Genomic DNA, 11,409 nt, shown 5'->3' with positions numbered 1-11,409 from the left:
ACTCCCTCCCAAATTTCAGCAGTTTACTAATGTGTTTTGTCCACAGGATAATTGTACTCTTCCCCTGCATCGTGATATGGACATTTCTATTACGTTGCGTGAAGGAGAGGCCCCCCCTTTTGAAGAATTGTACAATTTATCTGTTGTAGAGTCACCACGGAGGTTTGCTCAGCACCTGTTTACAAGTGCCTTTGCACAATACATGCTGAGGTTTGGTCTGATCCTTGTAAGGTACTGGTTCAAAGTTGGTTTGATGTTGGTCTGATCTTTGTTCAAAGAATGGTTGATTTCAGGCGCAATCTAACCAGATCCTAACTGGAATTGTATGGGATGTATTGTGGAAGTTACATGTAGAACATACACCATACCTATGCTGAAACTAAGCCCAACCGTGATCAGGTGGACTTGATCCACAATATTGTCCAAATATATGAATGTTTTGACCTGATTTTTTACCTCTGTGTATACCCATACCCTGTAGATTGCTCTGATGCATGTTTTTGTATTTTTTTGGGTCAGCCTAAGTACACTCCAAAAAAATCCCAAAAGCACTCCACAAGTGAGTGTATGGAACGCGCGCTCCAATGATTGTTGGAGTACAGAGTAGAATACTCCAAGTTGGCTGGAGTGCAGAACCAGGGACTCAAGAGTCTTTGGAGTGCACCACAAAGAACTGCAGTGGCCAGCAAATGTATCAAGTGCCGGTGAGTCCCACTCCATAAAATTAGAGTGCATATCCCCAGCACTCCATTCATGATATTTCTCCTCCCTGAAAGGGGAGTGCAGAGCTGGAGTGCATATGGGGTTCAAGTTGAACCCCAGTCACGCAGGGTATACTATGTACACACCCTTTCTGGCCCACCTGGATGCCCGCTGACATCTCTTGATCACCGGTACACCACGGGGGCAAAAGAAAATAATCTTGATTGGAGTGGAATCTCCTCTTGATGACTGGTCCATACCGGTCATTGAGGGGACTCACACCTCTTGATGACCGTTGTGTACAGGTCATCGAGAGGAGTGATTCCCCCCAATTACCAGTACAGACCGGGATTGAGGAGGTTCACACCTCCTCTTGATGACTGGCCTGTGCTGGTCATCAAGGGGAGTCACAACTCAATGACAGGTGTGTACAGGTCATCGAGAGGTGTGATTCCCCCCGATGACCGGTACAGACCGGCATCAAGGAGATTCACACCTCCTCTCAATGAATGGTCTGTGCCGGTCATCGAGGGGATTCAAACCTCTTGATGACCGGATTGTGCCGGTCATCGAGGGGACTCACACCTCTTGATGAACGGTACAGACCGGTCATCAACAGGACATATTACTCCTCTCTCCCCTTGATGTCCGTCCAGGTCATCGAGAGGAGTAACACCTCCCCTCAATGACTAGTCTGTGCCGGTCATCGAGGGCACTTCCACCTCTCAATGACCGGTCTATACAGGTCATCAAGAGGAGTAACACTTCCCCTCGATGATCATCACTCTGTGCCGGTCAGCGAGGGGACTTACACCTCTCAATGACCGGTCAATACAGGTCATTGAGGGGAATAATTCCTCTTGATGACCGGTCCGTACCAGCCATTGAGGGGAGTAACATCTCCTCTTGATGACCGGTCTGTGCCAGTCATCGAGGGGAGTCTCATGTCCTCTCAATGACCGGTACAGACAGGTCATTGAGGGTGGAGCACTCCTTGGTCATTGAGTATAAGGGTCTCTGTACTCCACTCAATGGCCATCGAGCGGCATTAAAACCCAGTCCGACGCTCGATGGCCGGTCATCAAGTGGCGTGCACAGGACCCAATGGCCGGTCATCACTAGTGGAGTACACACCCCAGTTGATGGCCGGCCATCTGGTTGGATGCATACTACGCTCAATTGCTGTTCATCGAGCGGAGTGTGGTTATATACTCCACCCGGTGGTTGGCCATTGAATGGTGGGTTGAAGAGATATTTGATTGAGGAGCTTATGTAAGCCGCTCCAAGGAGGCGCGAAGTGTAATGCCCCCTGTTGATCCCAGGGCATAGCACGGTGGTATTTGACGCGTTTTTGGGCCCCTCGAATACTGATTCGTCGAATATTCGAGTATTCGGAGATATTTGACAGAAAAACTTCCAAAATACATTAAAAACACCAAAAAATTACACTTTTTGTGTTTTTGACTTATTTTGGCCCATTTCTGGGCCATATAATTTTGAGGGGGTCATCCTTCAAACATATAATGGTGCCAAAGGCGCTTATAATATTGCCAGAGGCATATCTCATAATGGCGGACGCACTATTCAGAGTGCCGGATGCACTTTTGATAGTGCCGGACGCACTTTTCATAGTGGCGGACGCACTTTTGATAGTGGTGGACTCACTATTCAGAGTGCTGGACACACTCTTGATAGTGCCGGACGCACTTTTGATAGTGCTGGATGCACTTTTGATAGTGCCGGATGCACTTTTGATAGTGCCAGACGCACTTTTGATAGTGCCAGACGCACTTTTGATAGTGCTGGACGCACTCTTCATAGTGTCAGACGCACTTTTCATAGTGGCAGACACACTGTTGATAGTGGCGGACTCACTGCCGGATGCACTTTTGATAGTGCCGGACGCACTCTTCACAGTGGCAGACGCACTTTTCCCAGTGACGGACGCAATTTTGATAGTGGCGGACTCACTATTCAGAGTGCTGGACACACTTTGGATAGTGGCGGACTCACTTTTCATAGTGGCAGATGCACTTTTCAAAGTGGTGGACGCACTTTTCAAAGTGGCGGACGCACTTTTCAAAGTGGCAGACGCACTTTTCAAAGTGGCGGACGCACTTTTCAAAGTGGTGGACGCACTTTTCAACATGGCAGACGCACTTTGCATAGTGGCAGACGCACCTATTGTAGTGGCGGACGCACTTTTCAAAGTGCCAGAGGCAGATTTTTTTTGTGTTGCAACAAAGGGGCTGGTATAGGGCCTGTGCAAACTCATCTGGGGCCTTTGGGCCCCAGAGAAGCTTGCATTGGCCCTCTACGCGCCCCTTTGAGCCATTATTCGAATTTTTTCAAATATTCAAGCTTAAATTTGCCCAGGCATTATTTGACTTGAATCAAATTCAAATACAAATACTCGAATTGATTCAATTCGATGTGCTATGCCCTGAGTTGATCCCCCTTGTCACACAAACGTACGGCCGTACGTTGGTGTGACACCCACCAATTCAAGTCAACAGCTTCAAAACCAAAACAAGCCAAAATTCAATTCAACAAGGAATTAAATCACTCTATTTTTACAATAGAAAGAAGTCTGAAGAGGAAAACAATAGTAACCCAACTTGGGAAGACAGAAATTCATAAATTCCAGACTAATCAACAGTAGTTCTGGCTCAAATTTTGGGGCAATGTCAATTGTAAGTCAGATATGTTATTTTTTTCTTTATTTAAAAATATTTCTTGAATCAGGGAGAAGAAAATGGTGCAGTAAACCAGAAAAAATGTGAAAAAATGTGATCCTTCTGGAAAGACAGTTTTTTTATAAACTTGGCATCTAATTCACTACAAAACAACTCACGGATTCAGAATTCACACCTTGAGTATCTTGAAAATTGTTAATCCTCATTCTGAATTGAATCAATCCATATTTTTTTTCTGAAAGATCCATGTGCAGTGGAAGTTGGAATTCAGGGTGATTCAATATGTCCCAATTCACTTGTGCATGGCTTGCCCTTAAATCCCCACCAAAAAAAGAAAATTTGGAAAATTTGCTTCAGGGAGCCAGTTATGGCACACAAAAAGAGTTTGCAACTTTATTCCAAGGTGGCCACACCACCCACTTCCAAGGGTGTAAATGTTATATGTTGCCATTTCAAGAATCAACCAGCAAATGGTAGAGCCACTCCACCTCATACCCAAAGCTCATTTCTGCCAATAAATTAGAAGAGAGATCTTACATCCCTGATCATTTTAAATGGACTGAATTGGGGATTGCCAATACATGCATTCATCATTCTCAAATGGAACTTAACTATGAAATTTTCAAACGGTCTGCTTCAATTTAAACACAGGCTCAGCCACTACCAGCCAGATAGAAAAAAAGACTCTCTTCAAACATCAGCACAATTCAAATAACCCATTCCGCCCAACAAACTTGAAGTAAAAATTGGAATTTGAAATCAACTTGCATTTCAACTCCCTCTTCTACCCAACATATCAATCAATCACAACCAGATTTTTGAGTCTTGTACAAATTCTTTCCTTAAATCTAAGTGAACATAATGACTTGAGGCGTAAATATGATTCTTCTTCTTATAGTTTTCCAGAGACACATCTTGCTATATGTTGGTTCAACCGTTGGAAATCTCAGAAATGGTGAACTAGATCACTTCTGGGATGTTGCTTTTGACTATGAATCACAGGTTGTTTGTTTCCATGCATTTTTGTGTCACATTTTCAGTAACCGTATTTTCATCCTTGATAAGTGGTGCCTAATTGTATCTAAGCCTTGTGATTTTTTGCTACAATTTTTTCATGTAACATCTAACCTTGAAGAATCAGATAACCAACTTGCAACCAAAAAAAATTCATGGGGATACCCTGTTAACCAAGCTGATCTTTTATTCTTCTTGAATTCCTTTGAGGAATAAAGAATGTCTCCTAGTTGAAACCTGATGGTAATATTTCCGCTTGTATCTTATACAATTGTTCTTGCTACCAAGCTCCTGAGAAACCTTGTAATGTTTTCTCTTGTTTTGGGTAGGCTCCTTCACATGTTGAATTTCTCAAGGTTTGGATTTCGGCCAAAGAAGGCTCTTGGAATTCTAGCAGAGCTGATTGCTTGCGGGCCATTGACACAACATGTCAAGCAGAACCAATATAGCATTTGCAGATGGGACAACTGGCATGGAAAATGATGCACATTCAATTAATAGCAAATATTTCAAAACACTACTCCCCACATCATTCCTGAAACAATCAAAGGGAGCCAATCTAGGATATGATGATTCAATATAAAATTAGCCAAGAGAGCCACAGAAATTTGAGTAAGAATAACATGTTGAGATTGAAATTGATACCCAAGATTGTCCACTCATCATGTCAAGCAGACCCAACCTGGGAAATGCATGCGTACTGGAAAACTGGCACAGAGAGTAATGAAGATTCAATCTAAAAGAACTGTAAGAGAGGAATTCAATTTTAGAGAAAACACACCAAAAATTCACCGTTAAATATTTAATACATCAAAACGTTTTCAAATTTACTACCAAATATTTGTGTTCAGATTGAAATTCATTTTAAACAATAGATGAATCAGGAATTTTGCCAAAGAGTTTCTCTTTTCCATGCTCACATATCAAGTTTATCTACAGCTTTATTTCTTATGAAATGACTCTCTGTACGCTTCAAGGATTTATCTTGAGCATCTTCTAACACTCAGAAGGGTGAATTTCACTCTTTCATAAGAAGTTGAGGAATATCTCCTGGATATTTCAGAATTCAAGTTGACAAGATCTTCTCATGGAAAAGTTTTTTTTATCCTCACAAGAGCCTTAGAATTCAGTCTCAAGCCAGATTGAACCCATCTCAAACTTGCCTTGAGCTAAATTCAGCATTGATTCAACATTAATTCAGCATGGATTTACCACAAGTTAATTAAGTGGAAATTGAGTGTAACTTGCTAATAGAGTTCCAGAAGTAAGTTTAAAAGGTTGAAAAAATTATTGAATGATTGGAATTGCATGCAAGTGCTGAGCAAGCTCCCCTGGTATAACCCCATGATTAATCAAAATATATTATATACACCAGGAAAAAAAATAGTCACTTGATGACAAGTGACATCATGCCAGCTCCAGCGGGCTACCCACCATCTACCCACCATCTACCCATCATCTACCCACCATCTAACCACTTTAAGAATTTCCACAGGAGATCCTCAGTTTTTGCTGGGCACCACTGATCCCCATTTCTGGTCAGCTGATACTCAGCTTTAGCTCCCAGCTTATGCTCAGCTTTGGTGCCCAGCTCATGCTCAGCTTTGTTGCCCAGATCAGAACCAGTCCTGGCCCAGCTTATTTTCAGCTTTATTCCAGTCATTGCTCAGCTTAGACTCAGATTAGGACTATCATTGGCCCAGCCAATGCTCAGCTTTGGACCAGTATTGGATCAGCTGATTTTCAGCTTTGGATAAATCTCGGCCCAGCCAATGCTCAGATTCTGAGTCTGAACACTCCTGTAACAGCTTATGCTCATCTGTGGACCAGCCTTGGCTCAGCTGATGCTCAGCTGTGGACCAACCTTGGCTAAGACAATGCTCAGATGTGGACCAGCCTTGGCTCAGCTGATGCTCAGCTGTGGACCAGCCTTGCCTCAGCTGATGCTCAGCTGTGGACCAGCCTTGCCTCAGCTGATGCTCAGCTGTGGACCAGCCTTGGCTCAGCTGATGCTCAGCTGTGGAACAGCCTTGGCTCAGGTGAAATTAATCTTTTGAATAGTCTCAAAAAATCTGATACTCAGCTTTGGAACAGCCTTGGCTCAGCCAATGCTCAGCTTTGTACCAGCATTGGCTCAGCCAATTCTCAGCTTTTGAAATTTTTTGGCCCGGCTGGTGTTAATCTTTGGAACAGTATTGTCCCAGCTGATCCTAAGCTCTGCACAAGCCTTTTCCAAGATGATGCTCAGCTTTGGACCATTGTTGGCTAAGCTGATGCTCAGATTTGGAATATTCTTGGTCCAGCTGACACTTGGATTTGTTTCAGGCTTGGAATATCCAATGCTCAGCTGTGGCCCAGGCTCAGCCAATGCTCAGCTTTGGCCCAGGCTCAGTCAATGCCTACTGCTCAGCCTATGATGAGCATCAGCTGTTCCTGGGAAAAAATTAGGATCAGCTGACTGTGCCACATTGAGTGCTCTGGTGCAGTCCTGCAAGGTCTACAAGTGCTGGCGGAGCAGACTTGGAGCAGCGCTGGAGTAGCTCTGGAGCAGAAACCAAAGCTGCATCATGTCACTTGCCATCAAGTGACTATTTTTTTTTCCTGGTGATAGTAGTAATATGAGAAACTATTGTTTCTGCCGAGCAGTTGACAATTCCTTGCAGTGTGGTTGTACATATGTTTTTAAAGAGTTAAAGTAATTTATACTGTCAAGTTGCAGTTGGTATCAATATGATATCAGACCCTTTCCAACAAACATTCAGCATAACTTCAGCAAAAATTCAGCACAAAATTACACATCACTTGGAGCCAAGTCCTTAAAGAGATCTTAAAGGGTTCCTAAAGAGAGGGGTGAAGGCACTTGCACGCAAGTCCTGAGAAAACATCTGTGGTGAGTTGTTGCAGCTAAAGGAGTATGTTACTGAAAATTTAAATAAAGGTTTCATTTGAGTCTCGTCTTCCAGCGCAGCTGCGCCAATTTTCTTTGTGAGAGTTCCCGGTAAGAAGCCTTGGCCCTGTGTGGATTACACAGGCCTGAATTTCATGACTGTGAGAGATAGCTATACCATCCCAATATTGGGGCAACTGTTAAATCAATTGCAGGGTTGTAAGTTTTTCTCGAAGATTGACCTGAAGGCAGCTTTTAATTTATTGCGGGTAAAGGAAGGCAATGAATGGAAGACGGCATTTCAGACGCCATGGGGTTTGTATGAGTATCTTGTTATGCCTTTTGGATTGGCAAACACTCCCGCCTGTTTTCAACGTTTCATTCAGCATTTTCTTCGAGAATTTATTCACGTGACTTGTTTCATTTATATTGATGACATCTTGATTTTTTCCAAGACCAGGTCCAAACATATGACACATGTGCAGCAGGTCTTGTCTTGTCTTCAAGACAACCAACTTTTTGCTTCTCCCGAAAAGTGCTCTTTCTACGTTGACAAGGTTTCTTTCTTAGGTTTTGATATATCACCGGTGGGAATCAAGATGGATCCGGCAAAGTTGGATACGGTTGTGCAATGGCCGTACCCAGAATCCATATGTCATTTACGGAAATTCTTAGGCTTCACAAACTTTTATCGCAGGTTTATTCATCATTTTTCGGAGGTAACGGCTCCTCTTACGGCATTGACAAAAACTGGGGTAGAAGTAGTGAGACAATTGGAAAAAGAAGAGTGTCGTCGTTCCTTTTCACACCTTAAGTCATGTTTTACAAAGGCACCATTATTGATGCACTTTGATTTCGCAAAACAACGAGTTCTTTTTGTGGATAGCTCGAAGTACGCAATCTCAGGAGTGTTATGTCAACCCAATAAGGAAGGACACCTTCATCAGGTATCCTTTCTTTCAAGAAAGTTAACTCCGCGAGAAGCCCTGTGGCAGGTCCATGATCAGGAACTGTATGCGGTGGTGTTGGCTTTGGTGGAATGGCGCGCCTGGCTAATTGACACTAGTGAACCAGTGGTGGTAATGTCAGATCACGCAAACCTGTGTTATTTTTTGACTAACCAAAATCTATCAGACCAACAGGCGCGGTGGGCCTCAACGCTTTCATCATACCACTTCGTCATTAAACATGTGCCAGGAAAGCAAAATCCCGCTGACCCAGCTACAAGACGACCAGATTTTGTCAATGAGGACGAAAAAGAGGAGTTATCATGTACCATTTTTTCGGAAACAAAGGAATGCCTAACACTGACTGATTCGGAGACAGCAGCAGATCAAGAGATCTCATCCATCTTGCATTCACCCGCGGACAAGACAGACGACGAGGTTCCGGTTGACGAGCGGATTCTTGTGGATCACATGTTTTGCCAGCCAACAAAAAGGGCTTTCGATCTTTTGCAGGAGGTTTATCAAAAGGACCCTCCCGAGATAGATGGCGAGGATGAAGAGTCGCTGATGAAATTCAAAAATGAACTTTGGTGGTTGAAAGATAGGATTTTTGTCCCTTTATCCCTCAGACCAACCATACTAAAGGAATTTCATGATGACATTTCTGCAGGACATCTAGGGTCTTTAAAGACGTTGCAGCAAATCACCAGGACTTTCAATTGGCCAGGTTTACGGGCGGACGTCATTCAGTATACAAGGTCTTGCTTATCTTGTCAAAAAGCAAAGCATTCAACCCAGCGAACCCCGGGATTGATGGTCTCTTTGAAGGTCCCACAGCGTCCATGGAGTGTTATTGGCATCAACTTTGTGGTAAAGCTGCCGAGTTCTATGAACTTTGATTCAATTCTGGTTATAGTGGATCATTTCACAAAGGGAGCACATTTTATTCCGGCTCGCGAAACATGGACGGCTGAAGAATTTGCGTATATGTTTTTAGATTGCTTTGTTAGGTATCATGGACTACCAGACAAGATTGTGTCCGATAGAGGCGCAATATTTGTGTCATGGTTTTGGAAGGAGGTTCAACGACTCCTAAAAATTTGACCAGCTCCATCCACAGCTTGGCATCCGAGAACGGATGGGCAAACGGAACAAACAAATCAAACCATGGAGACATATATTCGCCATTTTGTGTTGGATAGGCAGGATAATTGGGTACAACTATTACCAATGGCGGAATTAGTATTTAACACCTCAGTATCAGCTTCAACAGGATACTCGCCTTTCTTTGCGCAGTTTGCCTTTCATCCTTGGATTAACTCACTAACGAGCGGGTCTGTAGTTCCGGCAGCGGAGGATTTAGTGGAGAAATTATCTGACATACATCTTTGTTGAATTTCTGATGTTCTCTCTTACTTATCCCAAAAATCATGTTTTTCAGAATGAATTCCGTCTTGTCTAGAATCAATCACTAGCATCAATAGTAAGTCAAATAGTACAACCTTCTCACACCCTGTAGTTTTTGAACCTTGAGTAGTAGAGATTGTGTCAGTCAGTCTGACTTCATTTGTAGACTTGTGATAGTATTCATATTCAATTTGTTCTTTTTTCATTATATCTCAAAACCACAACTCTGACACATGTACATAGTCTATTTATAACATAGCAGTGTCATGTCAATCAAACCATCAGTTCTCTTCCCTCTTTTTTCCGCGCACGCAACTGAGCCGCATCCAGTGAGAAAACCATCCTCACTGCCCATCATTCTTGAGCCATTGAGCTCAATCTCTTTTCTTCTGTTCTCTGCGCGGTGACAAGCAGCTCAAGTTTCAACAATCTTTTGTTGCAAGAATTCATGAAGCAAGCAAAGAATGTACAGAAAGAATATTTCAACAAACGAGTTCGACGGCCCCTCGACTGCATAATGTGGCTCCCGAGCAATATGACGATGAGAATGAAGTAGAATCCATAATAGGATACTGGCGCCCGGATCCCCAGACTCATGAATATTTAGTAACATGGCGGGATGGATCAACAGCGGACAATTGTTGGATACGTGCAGGACATTTCTCGGAAACCATGCTCCCATACCTCAAAGGGTTTCACAACAAATTTGGCATTCTCCCCATCAGGCTTCCCTCAAACAAAAAAATCTTAATTAAAATATGAGGTATATGGCAGGTCATTTTATCAAACTCAGGTCAGAAACAGCAAAAAAAAAAAAAAAAAAAACATATATAAAATAAACGATTATGTGTAAAAACTACAGAAGTCTTCCTTTGATACAATCTATGTAACTCATAACGCATCTTGATGTGTAAATAAAGGGTAGTCTTATCTATGCAAAGTTACGATTAGTAGAATCTTCATTCATTAAAAATTTTCACATTCATATAATTAGCGGCAAATCAACCTTGTTTTTATCTTTTCCTTAAGAGACTTATTTTGTTATTTTTACATTATCTTCACAAAAATCTTGTAAAATCAAATATTATTTAGTTTCATCCAAAAAAGCCATACAAGTGGTGGCAAGTTCTTTACAACGCGGGCCAAGTGCTAACTAAATCCCTCTCCTGAGTCCTCGGGGTCCCTGCGGGACGGCGTCCCCCCTTCTGTTACAGAGGGACTTATTTATTTATATAAGTTAGGGCCAATTTGAAAGTAGTTGAGGAACTTCCTGTGCAATCTGCGACCCCCGCAGATGTTGGTTTAGATCCAAAAAGTCTAGATTTTTGCAGGGAAATCTACATCTTAGCTTTTTGGGCTCTAGATCACTTCTGGGAGGCCCGCAGATCTTGGCAGGTAGTCATCATTTGAATTTTGTATGACACAATGACAAACATCAATCAAGTGTTTTTAATGATATCTTCTTGGCTCATCGGGCGGAGCTTCCACTGGTGGCCAAGAAAAAATTCAGGGCTTGAAAGATGGCAAGCAAGAAAGACTTGAGTAGGGTTTAATTTGGACAAACGTCTGAGCAAAAATGAAAGTGTAGCCACGTCAAGGCAGGTGGAGGCGCAAAGCTCGCCCCCGAATGAGGGAGATGCAACACTGGCGCTGTGAGGCGTGTCAGGTTTTTTGAGTTGGGTAAGTTTTTTGGATTGATCAAAATTTGGGATCGCTCTCTCCAATGGGCTGGCCGCCCAGGGCTTGTTCTGTTTGT

The sequence above is a fragment of the Puccinia triticina genome, chromosome 12A, assembly GCF_026914185.1.
Source record: "Puccinia triticina chromosome 12A, complete sequence".
Taxonomy (NCBI): Eukaryota; Fungi; Basidiomycota; class Pucciniomycetes; order Pucciniales; family Pucciniaceae; genus Puccinia; species Puccinia triticina.
This window is presented reverse-complemented; position numbering follows the sequence as displayed.